General features: G+C 45.6%; 2 long non-coding RNA genes across 9 annotated transcripts in view; both read left to right on the top strand.

The window, feature by feature from the left end:
- The first annotated feature begins 638 nt into the window (after positions 1-638).
- LOC136145143 (uncharacterized) lies at positions 639-13086 on the top strand. Its single transcript, XR_010658699.1, has 3 exons — positions 639-674; positions 12367-12407; positions 12962-13086. It is a non-coding gene; the product is annotated as an uncharacterized lncRNA (long non-coding RNA).
- Positions 13087-13127: 41 nt separating this feature from the next.
- LOC136144834 (uncharacterized) overlaps positions 13128-26261 on the top strand; it is a 33042-nt gene continuing 19908 nt past the window's right edge. For 2 of the 8 annotated variants that reach the window (XR_010658641.1, XR_010658644.1), the window contains exons 1-2: positions 13297-13725; positions 13828-13933. This is a non-coding gene — a long non-coding RNA (uncharacterized lncRNA). Of the gene's footprint in view, positions 13231-13295; positions 13726-13827; positions 13934-15290; positions 16680-22085; positions 22218-26261 lie in introns of those variants that run through there. The other 6 variants (XR_010658639.1, XR_010658645.1, XR_010658642.1 and 3 more) reach the window with 5 other exon arrangements.

Genomic DNA, 26261 nt, shown 5'->3' on the forward strand with positions numbered 1-26261 from the left:
CGGCGAGAAAGCCGCCTCGGCCGCGTTAGTCATGGCGCGCGGCGGCGGCGGCGGCGACTCCCTCCGGCCTCCCGGCTCCCTCGCCTTTAGTTTGACCTTTCCCTCCAGTGTGTCTGACGGAGAGCGGCGGTGCGCGCGCGTGTGTGTGCCTGTCTCTCTGTGTGTGTACGCGCGCCCGCGCGCGCGCGCGCAGGGGCCGGCTTCGCTCCCGACGCCTGACGTCACTGCTATGGCAACGACAGCCCCGCCCCTTGCCTCCGGTTTTTCCAGTCCCGCCCCCCTCCCCCAGTGCACGTTCCGGGGCCTCACGTGCTCACTCACACGCACGCACGCACGCTCGGAGCGCGCGCGCCCAGATTGTTGGGAGGGGTAGTTGGGAGGTCATCGGGGCCACCTTGTAGCTTCCCTGAGTTCGACCAATCCGGTGAGGAGAAGCCGTGGGCGGGGCGGGTTCGGCTGCCGGAGCGGCGTGAAAAATTTCCCAAGGCAGAGCGAAAACTCTTCCTGAGCGACTGAGCATGCCCGGCCGTGCAAGGGGCGCTTAGCCTGGGGTTTTAGGTGGGCGGAGGGGAGGCGGTCCGGTAGTTCAGGAATGGGGACCCAGGGAACGAGTATAGGGCTGGTCAACTGATGCCGAGCTGGGACTGCGCGGTGAGAGACTCAAGCAACCCCAGGTGCAGTCTGGCCCCGCCATTGTTGCTGTGTGACCTTGGGCGTATTACTTACACACTCTGAACTAAATGTCTTGTGTCAAATGGGGTTACTGAAATCTACCATTAAGGTTGTGAGGATTAAAAGAAAGCGTGGAAAACGCCTCACCTTTCATATCGTAGACCCTAAATAGTAGTATGGAGCCCATAACCATGAATGGGGACAGAGGACTCAGGGAGATGAGATTAAGTGACCTGTTCATTGTCAGGTAGTGGCAGAGACCCAGGCTTCAAGTTCAACACTCTTGCCTACATGGCTTTCCTTCAAGGAAGCAGGGTAGGGGTCGGGGTCGGGGGGCGGGGGTGGACCACTAAGAAAAGCATGTGAAGAGCTTCCTTTGCTCTCTGTGAATATTTTTAATCCACACGAACGCTCTTCTCATCGCCCGCCTAAAGTTTAGAACTTTAGAAAAAAGAGCTGGACAGCCTTGGTGCAGTTTTTGGAGGGCAGCTCTCTGGCTATTAATTTGCCCGAATAATCGCCAGAATGGGGTTTTCCTCAGTTTCCTTGCGGAGCCTCAGTTTTTCCTAAAGTTTTGGTTAAAGTGTAAACACAGTAGCAAGGTCCCCCACAATTTCTGGCTACCCGAGGAAAGATTAACTCAGTTAACCAACATTTACCCTGTGTCCACTGAGTAGGTGAGAATGCCTTTCCAGCCCACGAAAGACTTGTGACCTCAGGTCTGTGCGGGTACCTTGTGATTCAGTCAAACACACTGGTGACCTCATCCTTCCGTGTGCTTCTAGTCCCTTCTCTGACTTCGCTCTTAATCACTAACTGCCTCGTGGTATTTCTTGAATGCTATAATACTATTTAACACTAGATTTGTTGTTAAGTGTTTAAAAGTATTTGTCTCCCTCCCTGTCTTAGAGTCCCCCCCAAAATACCTAAGTCTGATCTTGGTAAAGGACATCATCAGCTTCTCAAACATGCTCTTATACTCCCCACTTTCCGGAACTCAATTCACTGGAGCCTTTCAAATTTCAACTAAAGCATACTTCTGTCCAAAAAGTTTTGCTGGCTCTACTTAGAATGAAATAGTGCCTTTTTCTGAGCACTTGGAGCGTTCCTTGCTTGGGGCATTGTTCCTGGTAGACATTGTGTTCTGTGATTAGCATCCCTCGACTAGAGAAAACTTCTCTGGACATCCACGCACAAGTTGGCTCTTCCCACTCCTTGCTCCCATAGCATCTTATGTTGTAATAAATCACACCTTACCTACTCCTTTAAGGTTTGATTTATTCACCTTCTCCATCAAATGTAAAAGTCTCTAACGGCAAGAAATGTTTTTTAGTTCCACTTTGCATTTTCAGCATTAACCTCAGAACCATAACTACAGAATGACTAACTATTGAATGGCTAAATGGCTCCTTGCCTACTTCATAAAGTTCTTAGGGGCAGCCTTTGCTTTGTGTTTATATCTCAGAACCAGATATTTTCTGGGAAGTTATAAATCTTTGACTACTCTAAAATGCACCAGAAATTACATGGTCACACTCATGCAATGAAGGAAGGCCTTGGCGGTAGCACAAGATGCTGAGCAGAGCAAGAAGTAGGAAGTTCACAGAGTTCCCTAGTGGTCCAGTGGTTAAGAATCTGCCTGCCAGTGTGGAGGACACGGGTTCGATCCCTGGTATGGGAGGATTTCACATGCTGCAGGGCTGCTAGGCCCATGGGGCCACAACTACTGAGCCCACGAGCCACAGCTACTGAAACCTGCACCCTCTAGAGCTTGTGCTCTGGAACAAGAGAAGAAGCCTGAGCATCAGCACTAGAGAGTAGCCCCTGCTCATCACAACTAAAGAAAGCCTGCATGCAGCTAAGATAACTTAAAAAAGAAAAAAAAAACCTCCAAACAAGAAGTAGGAAATCCAGAAGAAGTTGTGATTTCTTACTAACTGCTGCTGTGGACCTAGAAAGATTTTCAAATGTTGTTAAGGATAACAGGCAGATTCCTCCAAGTGATACTGCTCCCACAAAGGAGAAAAGTTATGCGAAGAGGAGCCTTGAGAAAGAGATCAAGCAGTGTTTGCTTACTCTGTACTGGTGGCATTTGCTCCTGTGCCTGGTGAAAGCCTGGTGATGTTGCTGTGTGTAGTCCTGGCCTCCCTTTGCTGTATTGTTTAACTCCCAATACGTGTGTGTGAGTGGATCCCTACCAAGCCTAGTCCTCTTATTCCTGATGTGAATGGCACTGCCAGAGTTAGTTGCTCAGTCATGTTTGACTCTTTGCGACTCCATGGACTGCAGCCCACCAGGCTCCTCTGTCCATGGAGTTCTCCAGGCAAGAACACTGGATTGGGTTGCCATTTCCTTCTCCAGGGGATCTTCCCGATCCTGGGATCAAACCTGGGTTTCCTGCATTACCGTCTGAGTCTCCAGGGAAGCCCAAACACCCAGTGCATGCCAAATTGCTTCAGTGATGTCTCTGTGACCTTATAGATCGTAACCCGCTAGGAAATCCACTGTCCATGGGGCTTCTCCAGGCAAGAAAATCAGAGTGGGTTGCCATGTCCTCTTCCAGGGGACCTTTCCCATGAACCCACATCTCTGCATTGGCAGGTGGATTCTTACCATTAGCACCACCCGGGAAGCATCCCGTAGCACAAGTCATCCTCAGTTTATCCCCACCTCCATCTTGTCAGTCTATTAATTCCATAAAGTCATCCTTTCCAATGACGGGGATAGCCATGAACTGCTCCCCATGCCCTCAGTTTTCACAGGATCCCTCATCTGAACAAAACCCTCCTTAAATGGTCTCTTCACCTCATCTTGACTGGTCCAGTCCAACTTCCACTGTACCCTAGAGTCCAGAGAGACTTTTCTAAAAGGCAGAGAATTGACCAAGTCATCGAACAGCTTATAAATCTTCTATGACTCCTCTGTTTCTCCTCAGGAAAAATGCTCAAACTTCATCCATGTTTTTTGTGTTGTTTTTTTTTTTTTGATATTTCATCCTCAGCCAGTTTCTTCAGCCAGGTCTCCCACTACTTTTGCAAGAACTCTTGCTTCAGGGATGTTGAATACTTGTAGTTTCTCATACATACCTTGTTCTGTGTATATGAAGGTTCACCTGCCTGGATTCTCTGTCCACACCCTCTCCACCAAGTTAATTGCGTTTGTGCTTGCTAGGTCTGTGAGGACAGCCATGCTTCATCCCTCTGGCATAACTCTTATTCAGTGTTTTGAGTATGCCCTATGTGTTCACATGTCTTATCTTCACTAGACTGTGAGCTACTTGAGGGCAGGGGTTTTGGTATATTTCATTCCTGTATGTAACTCTAACACCAACTGGGGGACTTCCCTGGTGGTCCAGTAGCTAAAACTCCCAGCTCTCAATGCAGGCAGCCCAGGTTCAACTCCTGGTAAGGGAGTTAGATCCCTGCACATAGCATGCAACTAAAGATCCTGCATGCCACAGTAAAGATCAAAGATCCCTTGTGCCACAGCTAAGACCCAGTGCAGCCAAGTAAATAAATAACCACATTTTTTTAAAATGTTGGGTTAGGAAAAAAGACGTTGGGTAAGTACCTCATTAGAAAGTGAGGAGAACATTCAGTTCCTATCTGGAGGGATCTCTTGCTCCAGGCTTCAGAGGCCCCTGGACGTGGAGTGGGGCTCCCGCAGAGTTGCAAGCACACTCTCTACTGCAGGACTCTCTCCTCTCTCTGGGAGAGTCAGCATCTTTGACGAGAACATAGACTTGTAGGGAAAGGTGGTGAATGAGAAAGAAGTGGGAAGTGAAAGTCTGTGACTACCCGGTTAGCCGAGAAACTCAATGGGTCCTGGTGGTGAACAAGGAGAACCTGCTGTTGCACCTTCATAGCCTCTTCAGACTGATAGACTGAAGTTACTGTGTGGGTGATGCACACTGCACAACCATAGGGGGAGCTGTTTCCATGGGTGTTTCTACGAATGACTTCCTCTGTACCGTACTCAACGTGTAGCTGCCCTGATTGTGATATATACAAGGCACATCTCTGTCTACATTGGCAATTTAAAGGATCCCAATTATACTTTTGATAATACAAATGGATAAATATTTATTGAATGCCCACCAGTTTTCATCTCAAAAACTTAAATGACTTTTATTGTATAGAGTTATTTCTAAGGACCTGTACGTATTTTTTGAAGTACTTACTAGACTAATAGCATTACCATTCATTTATTATTTCTAATAAGCAACAATTGAGCAGCCAAGTTCCAGGCATGATTCAAGAGACTAGGTCTTATAAAAAACTATAAATATTAACTGAGTCTTTCAAAAATAAAGGGTTTATAGGGGTTTCCCGGTGGTCCCTGGTGGTCCAGTGGCTAAGGCTCTGAGCTCCCCATGTGCAGAGTTCAATCCCTGGTCAGAGGACTGGATCTCACATTTCGCAGCTAGAGATCCTGAGGGCCGCAACTAAGACCCAGCAAAGGTAAATTATTGAATAAATAACTAAATAAAAACGTTTGCATTTTTCAGTTTCTTTATGCCCCTTTACATATGAAGATAATCTCCACATTCTCCTTATTTCTCTTTAGTAGATAGACACTCATCTACTAAAACCTTGAAATGACATCTAACTCTTGCATTTCAAAGAATCCAATATAGTAGGATGCCCCAGTGAATGTAAAGCTTTAACATAGGTTTTCCCCCCCTCTTAGCTCTATCAAGAGAAGGGCCAGAAAGGTAAGTTGGCTTCTTTAAACATCTCTTGGGAGTACTGGAGAAGCCACCTTTTGTAAAATAAGTTCATGACTACATTGTCCAGAAAAGACAGTATAATCAGACTTGGATTCCTGAATCATTCTGTGGAAGAATGCTGATCTTCACCTAGACATTTCATTTGGACTGTTAGATGGGCAAGAAATAAATGAAAATGTTGAGGGGGTTATTTATTTTAGCAGTGAGCTTTACTCTATGGCTTCATTGGAAAAGTGGACCATGGGGTCATATTTACACCCCAAATTTATTGAGCTGCTCATACAAATAACATTCATTCTCCAGAACCCCATTAAGAATGGCTCTGAGTCCTTGCTTCCAAGTTTTTGATGGCCTAACTATGTGTGACTGTCAACTGCTGGAAAAAAATCATTATGTTCAATTCCAGAAGCTGATAATTAGTTTAAAAAAAAAAGCCACTCAGGAGGAACCAGTAGACATACACATACATACATAGTGTCACACACACACAGACACACACATAGTACTATGTAGACTTTCAGGTAACTTTTGCTGTTTTAACTATCGTCATTATCCACATCAGCCCTTTTTTTTTAGAGTTGGCTTTAAAAATTATTTATTTATTTTTGGCTATGCTGGGTCTTCCTTGCTGCAAAGGCTCTCCTCTAGTTGCAGAGAGCTGGGGCTACTCTCCAGTTGCAGTGCGTGGCCTTCTCATGGCAGTGGTTTCTCTTGTTGCAGAGCACAGACTCTAGGGTGAAGAGGCTTCAATCGTTCTGGCACGTGGGCTGAGTAGCTGTGGCTCCTGGGCTTGAGAGCACAGGCTCAGTAATTGTGATGCACAGACTTAGTTGCTTTGCCACATGTAGAATCTTTCTGGACCAGGGCTTGAACCTATGTCTCCTGCAATGACAGGCGGATTCTCACCCACTGCACCACCAGGGAAGTCCCCATATCATTATTTAAGTCAAGAGGCTTAAAGAAATCTGAAATAATAATCTTGACTATTTACAGCAACTCAGGAAGAATGAACGAGGTGACCCCTGGAAGGGAGGGGGGTATCCTTTTTATGAGTCATCATCTCAGTCTCTCTGCACTGATTGTCTTGTGACCTCAGGTGGCATGCAGCACTGAACCAGGCTTGTATGTGTGAATGGCCCTCCAGCTCTTCTAGGACTACTGTGGAGCTAGCTGGAGGCAGGGTTTGCTCCTGAGATTTTGTGTGCATTGTGATGAAAGACTGCAGCAGGGCTGAGTGAGCTGTTTATTCTCCCGGGGATGGGGCTCAGGGTTCCCCTCCATAACCCCCACCCATCCCCCGCCCCCACCCAGGCCACAGTTTTGCCCTGGGGCAGGCTGTTCAGTCTTTCTGTTGGGCTGGCAGTTTGAGTGGAGCTAGGGGCCAAGAGCCACAATGGACTAAAAACTAGGAAGGTGAGTGTTGTTAAATTACAATAACATCCACGCTTCCAGGGAAGCTGCAAAAGTCATTCCCGTCAGATGTACTCAAAATCAACAGCCAAATTACTCCTGCCAAATGCTCTGAGCTACTGAATAAAGCCCTGTAGTATTTAAATGGTAGCTCTAACCCTCTAGTACCATGCCTGAATAGTAATCATGAAAATTCTTATCAGTATCCTCCGTAATGCATGGTAATGATTATTTATTGATTTACTACCACATGCAAGGTTCTCTTGCAAGTGCTTTAGGTGTGCCGGGATACTTGTCTCATAACAACCTTGCAAGGTTATAAGGAGTAGCCAGAAATAAGAGTTGTTATCCCCTCTGATAGATGGAGAAAGAGAAATTCAGGGCACATAGGCAACTTGCTCAGTGTCACCTCAGTGGTGATATCAATTTGATTAAAGTATATTCTTTGGGAAAAAATAACTCAGGACTCGTCCATGGGACTTCCCTGGTGATACAGTGGATGAGAATCTGCCTGCCAACGCAGGGGCACAGGTTTGATCCCTTATCTGCAAAGATCCTTTATGCAGTGGGCAGCTAAGCCCGGACACAACAACTGAGCCCATTCTCTAGAGCCCTTGAGCCACAACTACTGAAATCCATGCACCTAGAGCCTATGTTCCACAGCAAGAGGAGCCACCACAGTGAGAAGTCGCTGCCCCTCAATGCAAAGTAGGCCCTGCTCTCTGCAACTAGGGAAAGCCTGTGCAGCAATGAAGATCCAACGTGATCAAAAATAAGTAAATAATAATAATGAAAAAAACCACAGAAAACTTCTGTTTGTAAAAGTTAATTACAAACTCAGGGACATTTTAAACAAACTTTTTACTGGGAAAAAAGTTGTGATGGTAAAGATTAAAAATCAAGAGGTAGCTTCATTCAGTAACTGCTATCATGAGTAATTTCGAATGAAAGGGTTTTAGAATGAGCTCTACCTTAGTTTCCTTAGAGAAGAGCCAAGTTCTTAATAAGCATGTCTGCAAAAGAGGAGGAACCTGGGGCTGAATCTTATTTATAGAGGCAAAGGGTTATTTTTATTTCAACCTCACAGTCTTACTCTCCTCTTGAATTTGCCAGTTAATGCAGGAATAGCAAATGGTGTGGAGATGAAGTCTGAGTTGTCTAGGTCCTACTTGCCCTACTGGAAATCCTTAGTTTAGGCTTAAGACAGGTTTATGCAGGTATATGCTGCCATACAATAACTCTAGTCCACAGCAGGATTTCATAGTCAAGCTGTGGAACAAGTATAGAAAATTTACGTTTAGTATAGCAGTCTTTAGGGCTTCCCAGGTGGCTCTGTGGAAAAGAATCTGCCTGTGAATACAGGAGACTCTGGAGACAAAGATTTAATCCCTGGGCTGGGAAGATCCCCTGGAGGAAGAAATGACAACCCACTACGTATTCTTGCTGGGAAAATCCCATGGACAGCGGGGCCTGGTGGTCCATAGTCCATGGGGTTGCAAAGACTGAGCGACTAAGCACACACACTTAATAGTCCTTCAGGATCCCAGGGGACTAGGACGTCCACGGACCCCAAAATCCACGAATGCTGGAGTCCCATATATGAAATGGCATCTCATTTGCATTTGACCTACACACATACTTTGAATCATCTCTAGATTGCTTATAATATCTAATACCATGTAAATGCTATGTAAATAGTTGCAAATACAATGTAAATGTTATGTAAATAGTGCAGTGCACGGCAGATTCAACTTTAGCCTTTTGGAGCTTTCTGAAAATTTTTTTTTTTTTTCCAAAATATTTTCAACATATGGTTGGTTTAATCCCCGATTCAGAACCTGTGGCTAAGGAGGTCTGGAGGTCGATGGTAATTGATTTAATTAAAATGGGGCAAGTTCATAGACATGCTACAGCCTGCTCATACTTGTTCACAAAGCTGACTGCACACAACGCTTCCTAATTCTGCATTTAGTGACATCTCATTGGTATTTTGAAATCAGCTATTGCGGGAGTATTTACCTTATGTAAATTGGCAAATGCTATAAATCAGAACTTTTATTCCCCAAGAGGTAGTTGTTAAACATTCACCAGAACACTACTGGGTAGATTGTATCATTTGCTCAAAAATATCTGCTGTCAACTTAGAGAATGAACTTATGGTTGCCTGTATAAACTGCTGTATTTAAAATGGATAACCAACAGGACCTGCTGTGGCGCGCAGGGAGCTCTGCTCAGTGTTCCGTGGCAGTGTGGCTGGGGAAGGAGTTCTGGGGAGAATGGACACATCTATGGCTGAGTCCCTTTGCTGTCCACCTGAAACTACCACAACATTGTTCATCTGTCCTCAGTCTTTTCCAGCATTAGGATCTTTTCCAGTGAGTCGGCTCTTTGCATCAGGTGGCCAAAAAATTGCAGCTTTAGCTTCAGCATCAATCCTTCCAATGAATGTTCAGGGTTGATTTCCTTTAGGATTGACTGGTTTGATTAAGTGACAAAGGTTGATTAAAATTCAGTCTTGGACAAAGGACCAACAGAAGGCATGGTCCCTCTATGGAAACCTCTCAATGGACAAAGGTGGCACCCATTAAATCTTTTCAACTGGACAAAAGACTCCAGGAAAAGAGATTATAAGTGTGGTTCTGCCACTGAAGAAAAATAAACTCAAAATACTTGCAGTTAAGCCTAGAGAGAATCATAACTAGAAAAGAACTGGGGATGTGGCTATTGACACACAACATTTGATTTGGGATTTTATCATTGGCACCTAAAAGCATTCTCTATAATAAACTGCATTATAGGGTTATTGGCAGGATAAACTGAGATTGTACACATAAAGCATTTAGCAAAGTGGAGTAGTTCTTTGGAAAAATGGGCCAGAAAGCAGATAAGAAGTAGCCAAGAAATCTCAGTTAAAAGATTCAATGCTGGGATTCCCCTGGCAGTCCAGGGGTTAAGACTCTGCCTTCCAATGCCGGAGGGCGTGGGTTCAGTCCCTGGTCAGGGAACTAAGGTCCCCCATGCTGCAGTGTGCAGTCAAAAATGAAAAAGAAAAGAAAAGATTCAATTCTAATAATTTCACCTGTATGGAAATGGAAATGGAAATGATCCTGTACTGGTTCAGTATAGTAGGAGGGAAAGGACTTGGGTTGTAGAATCCTATAGGGTTGAGTTTGAACCTCTGCCATTTGACAAGCTGAATGGCATTGGGCAATTCACATGCAAATTCTGGGCCTTGGTTGTTTCATCTACATAATGTGTATAATGTGATTTCCTTGTCATGATTAAAATAAATAATAAAGCTTGAAGCCTCATTCTTGGTGTCTAGTACACATTCTCTCCTCCTAAGTCACCTGATACCAGCACCTAGTTGGTAAGATGGGTTTACTGATTTCGACCCAAGGTGCTTTCTAATGAATAGTGTATGATTTTCTCAGTACTTGTTCTTTTGCCAGAATTTGAACACAGAAACAAACTCAATTTGCTTTAGAAGAAAAAAGAATCACAATAGTGACACCCATCTGTCCTGAGTAGTACAAAGCCCTGACTTGGCAACACCGTCTCTGACCACAAGGAGTTATCTATCCCACTTAACTCGTACGTAGTATTCCCACGGATGACCTCTGTTGTCTAAGGATGGTCACTTGCCTACATCGGTAATATAAACTGAATTAAGGAGTATATATTCCAGTATATTCCATGTCTGGGCTGAAGACTTCTCTCCCTTGCTGGCCATGAAGAAGAAAGCACAGTTTCAGGACTGTTGCCTGCCATCTTGGAACTGTGAGGGGTACCAGCCTTAGGCTGAATACAGACGCTGAGGACAGTAGCACATAGGAATGGAAATAAAGTCTATCTGTGATGCTGTCTTTGTGCTTGTAATCAGACTGCATCGAGATTCCCATTCAACTTCTGGCTTTACAGTTACAGGAGGTAATGGATTTCCTTGTGTTTATGCCAGGCTGATCAGTGAGGAGTGTGCAGTAACACCAAAGCGTAGGGTCCACGCCAGGGGTGCTGAGGGTCACAGACCAGAAGTCTAGTCACCTGGGTGCCTAGCTTGCTTCTACCTTGTGCGAGCTGTGTGGCGGTTAGAAAGTGACTCAGCCTCTCTCTGCTTCAGTTTCTGCATCTGAGAAGCAATGATAATAATAGATCTTATCTCACAGAGTTCCTGAGAGGATACATTTGCATAACACACAGTGCCTGGCGCACAGTGAGTTTTAATATAATCTGATGCTTTATCATGATCACCTCCAGATGCAAAGAGCGTCTAAGGATCCATAGAGTGATGCTGAACTGGGGCCTCCATTCTCTTCCTTTCTGTCCTTGACTCTACATCTCTTCATGACTTGGGTTTTGTTCTCATTCCCTTTCCAGATCGCCTTTCCTTCTTTTGTCCCTTGCACTAGCCGTAATTGGCATTGATTTATAGCATTATTTGCGGTCTTTCAAAATAAGTAATTTTACATTTTTTCTTTTTAATTTATGAAGTCAAAGATAGAACATTTTATATGTGCTTCAATAAAAAAAGAACATTTAGATTTGCTTTTTTATATCCCTATTGCATTCATCTGCTTGGCTTTGGTCCAGCGTTCCACTCTGTCAAAATCATTTTAAATCTTGACATTGTCAGTTATTGCCTTTGCCGTCTTTTCTGGCTTTATATCACCTGCCTTTTAAGCTTTCACCAAGCCCTTGACAAAACCTGCAATTTAGGACTACTCTATCAGTTATCAGCTTAGGTGTATGTGGTGGGAAACTCTAAATCAGTGCCTTTCAAGCTTTATTGAGTATACGAATTACCTGGAGAGCTTGTCAAAACACAGATTCCCGGGCCCCAGAGCAGCTCTGTACTGGTGACTGAGAATCTGTGTAGAGATCGTGCAGAATAGGACTGGCCTAAATAGTGATGCTGAAGCTGAAGCTCTAATATTTTGGTCACATGATGCAAAGAGCTGAGTCATTGGAAAAGACTCTAATGCTGGGAAGGATTGAAGGCAAAAGGAGAGGGGGGTGGCAAAGGATGAGATGGTTAGACAGTATCACCTACTCAATGGACATGAATTTGAACAAACTCCAGGAAATAGTGAAGGACAAGGAAGCCTGGCATGCTGCAGTCCATGAGGTCATGAAGAGCTGGACATAACTTAGTGACTGAACAACAACAACAAATAGTGGCTTAATCAAGTTAATGGCTTATTTTCTCTTATGTTAAAGAAATCCATAGGCAGCTGATTCGGGGCTGGTACTGTGGTGTCAGAGTCTAGACTCCTCCTGTCTCTTTTCTGCTGTACATGGCATGCAGTTTCCTATTCCAAAATGGTTGCTTGAGCTCCAGCCATTGTGTCCACATTCAAGTCACTAAGAATGATGAAGGTGGTGAGTCCACTCTTTTTAAGGATGTGTTCCAGAAGTCCATGGCATTTCCACTTATATCTTCTTCAAAAGAACTTGGTCATTTAGCCAAAATCACACTAGTTAAGCTGGGTGGGGGAGTTTGTGGGCTCCTGGGCATGAAAGGTTTTTTTTTTTTTTTTGTCTCCTATTTCTTGTAGGCAAGACTGCACCCTCCATGTCTTTCCCTGAGTTCCAAAGGGTGAGTTCCAAACAGCTGCTAATCAAAGGAGGAGAAGCCAAAAAACCACGAGGCAAGATTAAAGGGACCTGAGAAGCTCATGGAGATTAGGAAACTGAGGCCCTGCACACACCTTAATCTTGTCCAAAATCCCACCCTGGAGGTACTCCTATAAAGCTCACCAAATCCTCCTGAGTTGGGACATGTAGTTTTTTTTTAAGGCAGGAGCCCACTGTGTCCCCCGTTTCTTGGCAAAACAATTGTTCAGTCACTAAATTGTGTCCAACTCTTTGTGACCCCATGGATTGTAGCATGCCAGGCTTCTCTTCCTTCACTATTTCCCAGAGTTTGCTCAAAATCATGTTCATTGAGTTGGTGACACCATCCAACCATCTCACCCTCTGTCATCCCTGTCTCCTGCCCTCAATCTTTCCTAGGGTCAATATCTTTTCCAATGAGTCCAGCTCTTCACATCAGGTGGCCAAAGTATTAGAGCTTCAGCTTCAGCATCAGTCCTTCCAATGAATATTCAGGGTTGATTTTCTTTAGGATTGACTTGTTTGATCTTCTTGCAGTTCAAGAGACTCTCAAGAGTCTTCTCCAGCACCACAGTTTGAAAGCATCAGATCTTCAGCACTCAGCCTTCTTTAAAGCTATCCTTTTCTACTCTATCTCTGGGATTTGCTTCAGCACAGCTGCACAGAGAGGCCGAGCTTTCAGTAACGCTTGGGCCCATGAGATTGTGAAGGTCTTGTGACCAATCTCTCAAGTACATTCCAACCCCTGCTTGCAGTGGGTCAGCTTCTATTCAAAGGCCAAAGAAAGTCGTGTGACAAAGACGGAGGTAAGCGGTAGACTTGTCCCACAAGGGAGTAAATATTTTGGAATGCATTTTAATCTCCCCCAAGCCCGTAGGCAGATGCATTGGTGTGGAACGAGCACCAGGCTGAGAACCAGGAGTTCTGAGTTCTGGGCCCAGATCTGTTGTTAATGGTTTGTGTGACCTTGGACACATTACTAATCCTTTCTGGATCTCTGAGACCTATTCAGGCTTTGGGCTTACAAAGCTGTGGCTTGAAAAAACAAGTCACTGCCTCTCAAACTTCTAGTCTCCTCTCAATGTAGCTTAGTCTCTTTACTTATTCTGATCAAAAATACACATGCTTTAGAGCCCCTTCACCGCTGGGCAAGCGGTCAGGACTCTGTTAATGATCAAACTGGAGCACCGTGCAGCTGGTCTCGCTGGTCACATGGAAGCTCAGAAGAAATGAAGCCACTGGGAAAAACCACTGATGCCGTGACCTTCTGCTCACAGGGCCCCAGTGCAGGCCGAAGACAGGTAAGCTTTAATTTCGGTGATTTATGATAATGCCTCTGAGTGCGCGGGTAAACATGCCACGGTTTATTTTGCAGAATTAATGAAGTCTGATTAATCTTTCAGTCCCCAGCAGATTCTGTTCTGAGAAATGAAGCGAGACTGTCAGGCTTTTGTGTGAATTATGGAGGGAGGATTCACAGCCCTTGGAATCATCTGGAATCCTCACAAGGTGATCTTTCAAGTCCCGAGCATCTCCAGGTAGAGGCTTTGCTGTCTTTAGACGGGATGACTGCTGACTAGGGAGAGACCCTTTGAAGAAGACCCTGCAATACACTAATAACCACTGCAACTGAATGAGCTGTTACCACATGTCAGGCTCTCTGCATGGTCCTTCGCACACAGCATCGTCCCAATTATTATAAAGAGCACCCACTTTATTTCCACATTTTTTTTTAAAAAAAGCTTTATTTTAATTGGAGGATAATTACTTTACAATATTGTGATGGTTCTTGCCATACATCACTACGAATCGGCATGTGTCCCCTCCATCCTCTACCCCCTCCCACCTGCTTCCCCGCCACATCCCTCCAGGTTTTCATAGAGCTCTGGCTCTGGGTTTGCGTCACGCATCAAACTCCCACTGATTGTCTGCTTCACATACGGTAATGTATGCGTTTCAGCGCTATTCTCTTAAATCATCCCATCCTCTTCTTCTCACACCGAGTCCAAAGTCTGTTCTTTACGTGTGTATCCTTTGTGGCCATGCACATAAGGTTGTCAGTACCGTATTTCTAGATTTCACATGTATGTGTTAATATACAATGTTTGTCTTTCTCTTTCTGACTTCACTCTGTTTAATAGGCTCTAGATTCATCCATCCATTAGAACTGACTCACATGTGTTCCTTTTTATAGCTGAGTAATATTCCATCATGTACATGTACCACAACTTTCTTATCCATTCATCTGCCGATGGACACCTAGGTTGCTTCCATGTCCTAGCTATTGTAAATATAAGAGCACCCTCTTGCATTTGGATAGATATCAGCACAAACCCTGGTCTCACAATTTAAAAGCTGAGTGACTTTGAGTGTGTAGCCTGGACTCCCCAAGTTCTACCACATGGATCATTCCAGCATGTTGACCTCTCACACTTTAGTGGGAGAGATAAACATGTAAGCAGCAAAAGTATATTGAAAATAAAACTCATGAAGCCATGGGTGGCTCCATGCTGCAGGCTGAAGAATTCAATTTATCTATTATTACAACACTGGGACTAAACACCTCTGAAAAGAACTGGAGGTTATAAAGACCCATCTCAGAATTTGTGGTTGCTGTTATTGAGATGTACAAGTGAGATGGAGGAGGTTATAACAGAGTGGGGAGGGCCTTGTGATAGCAATCAGGAGAGCTGAACTTGAGTCCTGATTCTGTTGAATCAAAATGTGATTTGGGAAAAAGTCATTTTTCAAATCTCAGTTCCCTCACCCATCAAGTAGAGAATGTTAACACCTGACTTTTGCACAGACTTCTTATAGAGATCCTAGGAGGTAAAAACTGTCAATGATTACCAACTCCATTTTACAGATGGAGAAACTGGGGACAAATATGTAAGAGATGAAACAGAAGAAACATGGACCTCCAACCTCGTGTTGTACCACTATTCTCTGTGTTCACTCTGCTCAGTGACGTTGGCGTATGGCCCTTTCCTTAAATAAACCAGGCACGTTCCACCTCAGAGCCTTTGCCCTTGCTCTCTCCTCCCCCTAGAATGTCCTTCCCCCAGACCTTCGTGTTCTTCAAGGTTGGCCCCTTGCCCCTCAAGTCTCAGTTCAGACATAGCTTGCTCAGAGGACCTTCACAGACACCCATCTGAGGTGTCAAATATCATGTATTAACACGTACATATGGAATCCTGCCAGGCTCCCTTTAGCATGTTATATTGCTGTATTTTCACATAGCATTCTCACTTCCTGAGATTATCTTATTTACTTGTTGGCTTGTTTTCCTTTCTTTCTTTTTAAAATTTATTTATTTATTGGGTTTTTCCAGTTCTTAGTTGTGGCATGTGTGGGTACGTGCTAAGTTGGTCCAGTCTTGTCTGACTCTGCACCCCTATCGACTGCAGCCCGCCAGGCTCCTCTGTCCATGAGGTTCTTCAGGCAACAGTACTGAAGTGGGTTGCTGTGCCCTCCTCCAGGGATTGAACCTGCATCTCTTATGTCTCCTGCATTGGGAGGCGGGTTCTTTACCACTAGCACCACCTGGGAAGCCCTGCGGCATATGGGTTGTTTTTTTTTTTTTTAAAGCGGTGGTATGTAGAATCTTTCGTTGTGACATGTGGGATCTAGTTCCCTAATCAGTGATCAAACCCAGGCCTCCTGTGTTGGGAACTCAGAGTCTTAGCCACTGGACCACCAAGGAAGTCTCCCATTTTTGAATTGTTTTGTTTTTTTCCTTTTTGGTATTGGTTTTCATTGTTTCCATCCTCAGATAATCATGTGGAGCTTGTTGTACACTGAATGTTTTTGTCTCTTCTTAAATTCATATGCTGAAGCCCTAACATCCAGTGGGTCTGTATTTGAACATGGGGACTTTAAGGAAGTAGAAAAGGTTACTTGAGGTCATAAGGATGGGTCCCTGACCCAACAGGGTTAATGTCGTTTTTAAGAAGAGTCACGAGGACACTGACTCCACCTTCCCAGTCCCCACTCCACCCCTTCTCTCTCTTTCTCTTCATGTGAAGTCACTGCAGGAAAGTGACTCTAAAAGCCAGGAAACAGCTCTCACCAGAAACCCGGACTTCTGAGTCTTCAGACCTGGGAGCAGATGAATGGCTGTTGTTGATACCACTCAGTCTATGGTATTTTATTATGGAAGCTTTTGCTGCCTAAGACGGAGTGGATTAGTACATGCTTCTTGAGTTGAAGTCATAACACACCATGGTCCCTGTAATGGGAGAAGAATGGAGTGGAGGCAGGGTGGGACCATTTCCAAAGGGTGATGTAAAAATAAGCCTAGTCAAAGTTAGTAGGTGTCTTGAAAAGCACAGGGGGTAAACTTATCTGTTTATTACACTCTTTAAAGAGAATTTTTAAAGTCTTAAAAATTTTTAACCTTTATTGAAATGTAATTGACATGTAAGATTGTGTAAGTGTAAAACCCTCGGTGTGTTCATTTGACACTCTTATATGTTGAAAATGATTATTCCCCTAGCGTTAGCACCTCCATCACAGCAAGTGATTACTGTTTCCTTTTTGTGATGAGAACATTTAAGATCGCTCTCTGAGCAACTTTCATGTGTATAATATAGTATTATTAACTGTAAGCGCCATACTGTACATTACTGTACATTAGTTCCCCAGAACTTATTCATCTTATAACTACAAGTCTGGACTGCTTTGACCAGCATCCACCCCCGCCCCGAATCCCTAGTGCCTGGTAACCACCACTCCACCTTCGGTTTCTGTGAGCACGGTTTTTACAGAATCCACAGAAAAGTGATCTCATACAACTTTGTCTCTCTCTGCCCGACTTGGCATAATGCCCTCTACTTCATCTATGTTGTAAAGGTAGGACTTCCTTCTTTCTTGTGGCTGAATCATATTCCATTTATCTCTGTCTCTGTCTATGTCTATACCTTCCTCTCCAGCCGTCGCCACTGGTACCCACGGGGATGTGGTCCAGGAGCCCCCACGTGTACCAAATCCTGGGATACTCAAGCCCCACGTCAGTCCTCTGTGTCCTTGGTTCTGCATGCATGGGTTCAACCAGCTGTGGATCCTGTAGTTTTTGCTGTTGTTTAGTTGCTAAGTCTTTTGAGACCCCATGGACTCCTCTGTCCATTGGATTCTGCAAACAAGAAGACTGGAGTGGGTTACCACTAGTACAGTACACAAAAATGTCTGATGTCTCATCTCACATATTTTCACTATTTTGAGAGATTTGCCCATCGAATACTGCTTAGCTTGAATGACTATTCCCTTCTTGATCATTTAGGTGGAGTTGTTTTTCTAGAGACAGTGGCCTTTTATCTTGTACCTCATCTTAGAGATAGGGTAGTTTTTGTTTGTTTCGATGGGGCAGAGCTCTCAGACAGCGACAATATGTAAGACAAGACATCAGACATTTTTGTGTACAGTACTAGTGGCAACCCACTCCAGAATTCTTGCCTGGAGAACCCCATGGATGGAGAAGCCTGTTGGGTTACAGTCCACGGTATTGGAAAGAGTCAGACACGACTGCGCGACTAACACACACAATGATGATCTAATGAGATTAATAAAGATTCACTGCGTAAGTGGCCAAAGACTTGTTGCTCAGCTTCTGCAGATATTTAGAGGATGGTCTGAAGAGTGAACAAACTATGGCTTCTGAATGTGTGCAGAAATTTTGCTGAAGGAAAGGAATAAAGTGAATGATCTGGGGGCAGGAAATGCATTTTTACATATAATCCATGGTTTTATTATAATCCATGGTAATGTCCATGGTAGAAAACAGTGATGACTTCTCTAAATAAGGTCTCTCTGTCCGTGACGCAATTCCAGTACTCTTGTCTTTGAATTCTTCAAAGTACTGGATGTTTACTGTTTATGCCAGTTCCCTAGCAACATGTGCACGTGATCCCCACTCAGAGATGTGGGATCGAGTCACAGCTCTGGCACTTAGTAGGTTGGGTTAGTTAACCACTGTTCACATCTTGTGATATTTCCTTCTAAGCTTTGTCTTATGCACTTTTTATTGCTGAGATATTATTGCATAATTTTGCATCCTGCTTTTCTCACCTAAATTAAGCTCTTCATCTCTCCATGTTACTGAAAGCTCTTTTTTTTTTTTTTAAGATTTTTTTTGATGTGGACCATTTTTAAAGTCTTTATTGAATTTGTTGCAATATTGCTTCTTTTTTATGTTATGGTTTTTTTGGCCCAGTGGCATGTGGGATCTTCCCCTGACCAGGGATCAAACCTGCACACACTGCACTGGAAGGAGAAGTCTTTCTTAACCACTGAACCACCAGGGAAGTCCCCAAAGCTCCTCTTTATGTTTTAGTTTCAATGACTGCTTATGATACATTTGCATGGACATGCCATGATCTTCGTGTCCATTCCTTTGCTATCAGAGCAGTTTTGAACAGGGAATGGCATGATTAGATTAATGCTGGTAGCTGTCAAGAGAGTGGTAGCAGGTTGGGAGGGACCAGGGTGACTGAGAGCTACTTTTATTACATGATTATTGTTGGTGGAATCAGAGTGGTTTTGCGGAAGAGGACCCTAAGGATCTACTAGTCCTATGCCCTCCTCTTATGGTTGAAGAATCAATCAGAGACTCAGACAGAAAGAGTGACTTCCCCAGGGTCTCCCAGCCCCACCTGGGGCTCCCTAACACTCAGTCCAGTGCTCTTTCCAGTCCGGTCCAGCCGGGAATCACAGCCAAGTGGTGGCTGAACGTCATCTAAAATCCACCCCCAGGGGACTATTTCATTAGCAAATAGAGATCTAGTCTTGAAATTTTTGGTGGTTCTTTTTTTTTTTAAACAAATTATCAGTGTGATTAGTAATTACTGGCTGCTGGCTGAAAATAATTTCCTGCCTACCCAAACAAAGCAAATTAAGGAGAACAAATGATGTAACCCTGTTCAGGAAAAAAAAAAAAAGCTATTGAAACATTCCCCAAAGAGAAGAAGCTATTATTACCCCAGACTTATAAATGGGAAGATGAGAATAGGAAGGCTGGACAACTTGTCCAGAGTGATCAGCCCGAATTAGAAGCCAGAGTTCCTGACGGCTACCCAAGGACAAGACCTCAGCTGACAGTCTGGCTTTGTCGGCTACCGGGAAAGCCAAGTTAAACAGGACGTAATTAAGGGCAAAATTCCACGCTTTCTCCAGCTCTGTGACCCCCTGACTGAGAAGCTCTTGCCAAATTTCTTGGCTGCTCTATCAACCTTCTGACCCCCATGCAGTCAGCAGGATGAGGCAGAAACATTGGGGGTGAATAAAACTCTTCCACTGACCCCTAACCACGGCCCACTGGGCAAGTGGCTTCATCTTTCAGACCTCAGATGGCCCATCTAGAAAAGGAGATAAGAGGTCACTGCCCGCCCAGCGCAGTGATCCAACATGTAAAGTGAGAGTACGCTCCCAAAACACGTTTGCCTGGGCTCCTCGGCTGGCAGGTGATAGAATGCCCATTCGAAAGGGGCTAGGCAGGGACTTCCCTGTTAGTTCAGTGACTGGGATTCTGCGTTACCAATGCAGGGGGCCCAGGTTCAATTCCTGGTCGGGGGACTAGATCCCACATTCGGTAACTAAGAGTTCAAGTAAAAGATCCACGCCGCAAATAAAAGATCCTGCATGTTGCAACTGAGATCAGAAATCCCACATGCCACAACAGAGACCCAGAGCAGCCAAAGAAGATAGATACTTAAAAGTAAGCAAATGAAAACAGAACAAGAAAACCCCAAAAGAAAAGAGGTTAGGTAAAGGGAAAATTTACAGCCAGAACTTGGTATCAGCAATGAGAACGTTTCCCTGCAAAAGTTAGGGTAATAATTGGCACTTCCCTGGCCTGCCAGTGGTTAGGACTCTGCATTTCCAATGCAGGGGATGTGGGTTCTATCCCTGGTCAGGGAACCAAGATCCCATGCTGCCTGGCATGACCGAAAAAAAAAAAAAGGATAATAATAATAGGATTTGCTTCCAGTTCCTACTAGACAGGAAGCCCAAGACTTGTATGACTTTTCTCATTAAATCCTGGTAAACTACGAGATACCATATTTTATCAGTCATACTTGATACTGGCGTCAACCATAGCCTTATGACCAGGATGCCATCAGATAGAACTGCAAGGCTGGATTCTCAAACCCAAGGTTTCAGGCCTCCACTCTTCTGCCTTCTGGGTTTGAGGAACGAGAGACAGGCATTTGTAAAGTGCTCGCGTCCTGGCATTGTGACAATTTTTTGAGGGAGGTATAATTATCCCTGATTGGCAGCTGAGAAAAGTGAAGCTGCCTCTACACGAGAAAAGTATGTGTCCCATATTAGGAGTTTGGAGCAGGTGCATTGTGTATGCTGCTCCTTACAGTTTGGGTTGAAACCCAGTCAGCGGGTAAGTGTGTCTGTGGCCGAAAGGAGAGCAACTTGGCCTTGGTCAACTTACGCTGAAGGCCTGCAAGCTGAGGGTGGTGGTTTCTCGGGCTTTGAGTTTAATTGTGTGAATTATTAATAAAGGGACGTTTTCTGAGCAGTCTCTGTGAGTGAGGCCCTGCACCGCTCAGGCATCTTTGCCTCCTTCTTTAAGACTCACAGCGACTCTGTGGGATGGTGTTATTTCCACTTAACAGATGAGGAAACTGCGGCTCAGGGAGTTTAAGTGACATGTCCTAGATCATGGAGATAATAAACAGCAGAGATGGGGTTTGGATCCACAAACATCAGATTCTGGATTTAAGACACTTTCTATCCTTCCTTAGTGGTTCCTCAGTGGTTTCATTTGGAATCAGCACTGGATGCCTTCTAGGTCCCTGGTTAATGAGAACAAAATAGACCACAGAGATGCTTTATGTCCCACCAAATTTCAGAAGATCAGACTGGAGACTTAGTGGTCCTCGAGTTCTGGGGAGGGGTTCCAACATTCTTTGACACTTTTCTCTGAAAAAATGCACATAGCACAGATACACAAATTCTTGCTTACAAGTCTGGGGTAAAGTTACCCTTTCCCTCGTTTCCTTGTGCCTTCACCTCAAGTGTGAATTGAGTATAATGAAAGGAAGTAATACAGTATACTTCCTACTAGACTATGAGTTCCTATCTCAGTCACGGTTCTCTAGAGGAAAAACTAATAAGGGGTATGTGTGTGTACCTCCATCCATTCATCTATCTATCTCTGTCTAGCTGTCTATCTATCTGTCATTCTATTTTCCTGCCTATCTCTATCTATTTTTCTGGTTTTATCTATCTACCTACCTACCTGCCTACCTGTCTATCTCTCTGGAGGTGGAGTATTATTTTAATGAATTGGCTCATGTGATTTGGCTGACAAGACCAAAGCTTGCAGGCAGCAGACTGGAGACCCAAGAAAGAGTCAGTACTGTAGCTTGAGTGCAAATGCATCTAGAGGCAGAACTTTCTCTCCCGACAGGAACCTCAGTCTTTTCTCTGTCTTCAACTGATTGGATGAAGCCCACCCACATTACAGAGGGTCATCGACTTTGTTCAAAGTCTGCTAATTTGAATAGTAAGCACATCTAACAAATACCTTCACAGCAACAACTTGATTGATGCTTGGCCAAACATCCGGGCACTATGGCCCAGCCAAGCAGATTCATAAGATTGACCACTGAAGCTTCTTGAAGCCAAGCCTGAGTCTCACGTGTTCCCACAGCTGGATGCTGCTCCCCGTGCAGTGAGTACTCAGGACATGCACGTATATGAATGAGTCAAATTCTAAAGCTCCCAGGATGACCTCGGCAGAAGCCAAGAAAGAGAATGTTCTGCTCAGCCCAGAAGAGTGGACGTGAGTCTCAGAAATAACTGGGAATCCTTGCAGGGTTGTGGGTTAGGGAGGTGAACGTGGCAGTGACTTGTAGGGACCTGGGCAAAGGTGTGGCCTCCCCATGACCTTGCAGGTGTGTCTCAGAGCAACCCTGGCAGGGATCCCCACCCTCTGAGACCTGCAGAGCGAGGAGAGCTGGACTGGAGCCTGGCTGTCAGGAGGTCTGGTCCCTGTACCACCTCTGCCACCAGCAGGCTGTGTGCCCTTGGCAGGTTGCCTCTGGACTCAGCCCTTGCTGGTCCTTTATGGTCAGCAAGTGGCCATCGGTAGGTAGGATCCAGGCTGCAGTGGGGTTAGTTGATTCAGGTCAATTTTTAAAAGCAGTTTGTTCCATCCCTGGGTTGGGAAGATCCCCTGGAGAAGGGACTGGCAACCCACTTCAGGCTCCATGGACATAGGAGCCTGGTGGGCTACAGTCCACAGGGTCGCAAAGAGTTGGACACAACTTGGTGACTAAACAAGTAAATGGCCAATATTTAAAAAAAAAAAAAAAGTGGATAGATTTCACCAAAAATGGCTTCTACGAGAAACTGCAAAGGGCTAACAAGTCCGGGCCTGACTTTGCCGGGTGGCCGGGGCAGCCGGCCAAAGCTGATGGGCTCTCTCTGTGGCAGAGAGGCTGCAGACAGCCACGAGGCAGCCCTGAGCGGCATGGCTGACATTGCTGCTTCTCTATTACCTGCCAGAGGGAGGTAGTTGCCATGCATCTCAGAGGGAACACTCCAAGACCCTGCGCAGCCTTGGAGTAGGGTGAGCACAGGGCTGGGGCCGACCCAGGGCGGGGAGGGAGGAGGGAGAAGGACCACCCTCTCCGGTCGGTTGCTGGCTCCCAGCCAGGACAGCACTGAAGTAACTTTTCTCTCATTTTCTGACTGTCCTACGAGTTCTAATGGGACATGATTTTTAATATGCATCTCCACACCTTCAAGAGTTTGGGAAGGGACTTCCCTGGTGGTCCAGCGTTTAAGCCCTCACCTTCCAATGCCGGGGGTGTGTATTTAATCCCTGGTTGGGGAACTAAGATCCCACATGACAAGGGGCCAAATATCAAAAATATAAAATGGAGGCAATATTGTAACAAGTTCAATAAAGACTTTTTAAGAGAATATATTGTTTAAAAAAGAGGAGTTTGGGAAGATTTTGTTTGTCTCCTGCGATTATTCAAATTTGAGGAATATGGACTGGCAATTCATACACAAGCTTTTTAGGGACAGCTCTTCATTGTATGAGGATGCCCAGGATGTGGCCTTATTATCTGCTGCAGGTGACCTTCTGAGCCCTCACTGTCCCTCAAAGATCTATAATTGTGAGAAGGATATTTCCAAACTGCATTTTCTAGGATGGTGATGAGTGTCAGAAAGCCCATGTGAAATGGATCAGGCACAGGGGAAAATGTATTAGAAAGACTTTCGCTCATATCCCGGGGTAAGAACTTTGGGGGAATGTGGGATTATGACTCTGATCTCAAGGAGTGTAGGCTCTGTCCGAAGGGCAAGGGAAGCCCATGAGAAAGGTAGTTACATTTGATTTCTGCGTGGAAAGCACGTGCGCCTTGGAGGCAGGCAAGCCCGGCTTGTTGTCCACTATCTTAGCTAGCAGTGTGAAGTCTCAGCGTCTTCATCTTTAAGACAACTTCCTTCCTTGCTGGCCTGTTTTAGGAATTAGCACAATACTTGGCAACATCCTGGCACACAGTAGGAGCTTAAGACAGGCCAGCTGTGGTTGTTATTATTCCACTATTGGGGGTCTAGAGGTGCTGAGGGCCCCGTTGTCTGGGGGACTGGGCAGGGTGCAGAAAGGAGATGGGCTTCAGCTGGGTCTTGAGGGGTGGGGAGCCACCTCGGGGGAGGACACAGTGTGTGCAGGGGTGAGGCAAGGGCCGGTCACTGTGTGTTCAGGGGACAGGCCACACTGGCCTGACTGAAGAGCCGGGGTCACACGGGGGCAGCTGGTTAGAACAACACTTGGCCCTCGTGACAGCTGGTTAGAACTGCCCTGTAATCCTCGCTGAAACACCCTCCGCTTTGCCAAGTGGAAATTGGCATCCTGTGCTCTGGCCGGGGACTCTTTCTCCCTTGCCTGCGTACATACAGCCTTGGGCAGTGGACCTGATGGATTGTCCTCATTCTCTGCCAAGTATCCAATTAAGAACTGCAAGCCTGGCACTGGCATTTCTGTGGAGCTGGCCTTCGGAGTGCGTCCAGAGAGTGGGTGAGCCAGGCTGGAGGAGGGCAACGTTCAGGGTCCACGGGGACCCTCTGAATTTGAATGACTGCTGGCCAGCTTCTCTCTGTCTTTGTGCAGACTTTAGGGACTGGGGTTTCAGAGCAGGGCTTAGACACCTTGGGGCCCAGAGCATTTTCCTTGGAGGAGCCCAGGGAAGTCATGCGGTACCTACCGAGGTCACATCCTGCTTTCATTGCAGGAAATGCTGCAACTTTCCAACAGGTGGTTGCAGCTCTTGTTTGCAAATTTCCCGGGGGGTGGGGTGGGGTGGAGGAGGGGGTGAAGGTGGGAGGGAGAGGGGGACAGGGCTTACTGTCTCCCACAACTGCCCCTCATTCTGTTGAAAGCCTTAGCAATTTGTAAGCGTTTCCTTACACCGAATTATGAACCAACGCCCATTCTTTTCTTGGGCTGGTTTCTGTTTCATTTTTATTGCATGGTTACAAGGATGGATGAAATTATTTTAATAGCTCTTAACAGAGTCTAAAATCTAGGAGGAGAGACGTGTAAATAAATGATGTAGTGAAGGGAGGGGGGAAGCAATGAAGGGACTGAGGGGGAAGGAGGAGGGGAGGTCCTGGCTGAGAACAGAGCCACCTCCATCTCAAGGCTCCACACTGGACACGTGTCCTCAGGGTCCCTTTGAGGCAAGGCCAAGAGGGAAAAAAAAAACCACTCCAGTCTTGAGACAGGAGAGCAGGCCTGGTGGAGCTGACTCTGTAGGATTGCCCCCATAACAACCACAGTGACTCCCTTGCATTGTGACAGCTCTTCTTTTCCTCCACGGGGTCCCTGTTCGCCAGGAGGTCACAGTCCAGCGGGGAAGAGAGATCTGGGGAGGAAAGCAGGCAGACAGGAGGACACGGAGGGATGGGTGTCTATAGGCACCAAGAAGAAGATGAGGGTCTTTATCCACCCTCAAGGGTCTGCCTTTCCCACCTCACCCCCACTCGGCCATCTCCTGGACTTTGCAGATAAGATCAGTGTTTGCTGTTTTTTTTAACTTGCTTGGCTGCACTGCATGGTTTACCCCACCAGGGATCGGAAACTGCATTGGAAACTTCGTGCCCAGTGTGGAGTCGTAACCACTAGACCACCAAGGAAGTCCCGATCGGTGGACTTCTTATCTAATCTTTCCTGTTTCTTTTTTTTTTTTTCCAAGTTTTATTTTAATTTTAATTGAAAGACAATTACTTTACAATATTGTGTAGGTGTCTGCCATACTAATCTTTCTTATTTTTACCTACACTCGGTCAGTCGTACTTTTATTGAATAGTCACCGCACTGGGGTTTGCGCCCAGTCCTTCTCATGGATGGTTTCAGTTGACTGCCTAGCCCCAGTCCTGTGGGTACCCGCCAGGCACTGCCAGGGGCTGGCATCTGAAGACGTCACAGCTGCACCCCTGAACCCACCATGGGGCTGGCCCTCACAGCCTCCGTCCCTGCCTCCAGCTGACCACCATCCTGCCCCCTGACCTCCTGCCTCAGCCTCAAGCTCGCCGAGCGCACACCTGCCTCGCACACTTGACACCAGCCTCGGTCTGGAATCCCCTTCGAGGACGTTTGTGAGCCTGGCTTGTGATTCAGATCTCAGCTCAAGTTTCTCTTTCTCCAAGAGTTACCCCCACCTTCCACCTCCAGGAAACCCAGTCTGTCTGCCTTTCTCTTTCTCTCAAAGGAGAAGAAACCAAGGAAGGGCCCTTTCTGTAAGAGGAGGCTGCTGGAGTCTTTACAACATCCCACGCTCAGAAACCCCAGAGTCAGGGATGAAGCCTCCAG

The sequence above is a fragment of the Muntiacus reevesi genome, chromosome 12, assembly GCF_963930625.1.
Source record: "Muntiacus reevesi chromosome 12, mMunRee1.1, whole genome shotgun sequence".
NCBI lineage: Eukaryota > Metazoa > Chordata > Mammalia > Artiodactyla > Cervidae > Muntiacus > Muntiacus reevesi.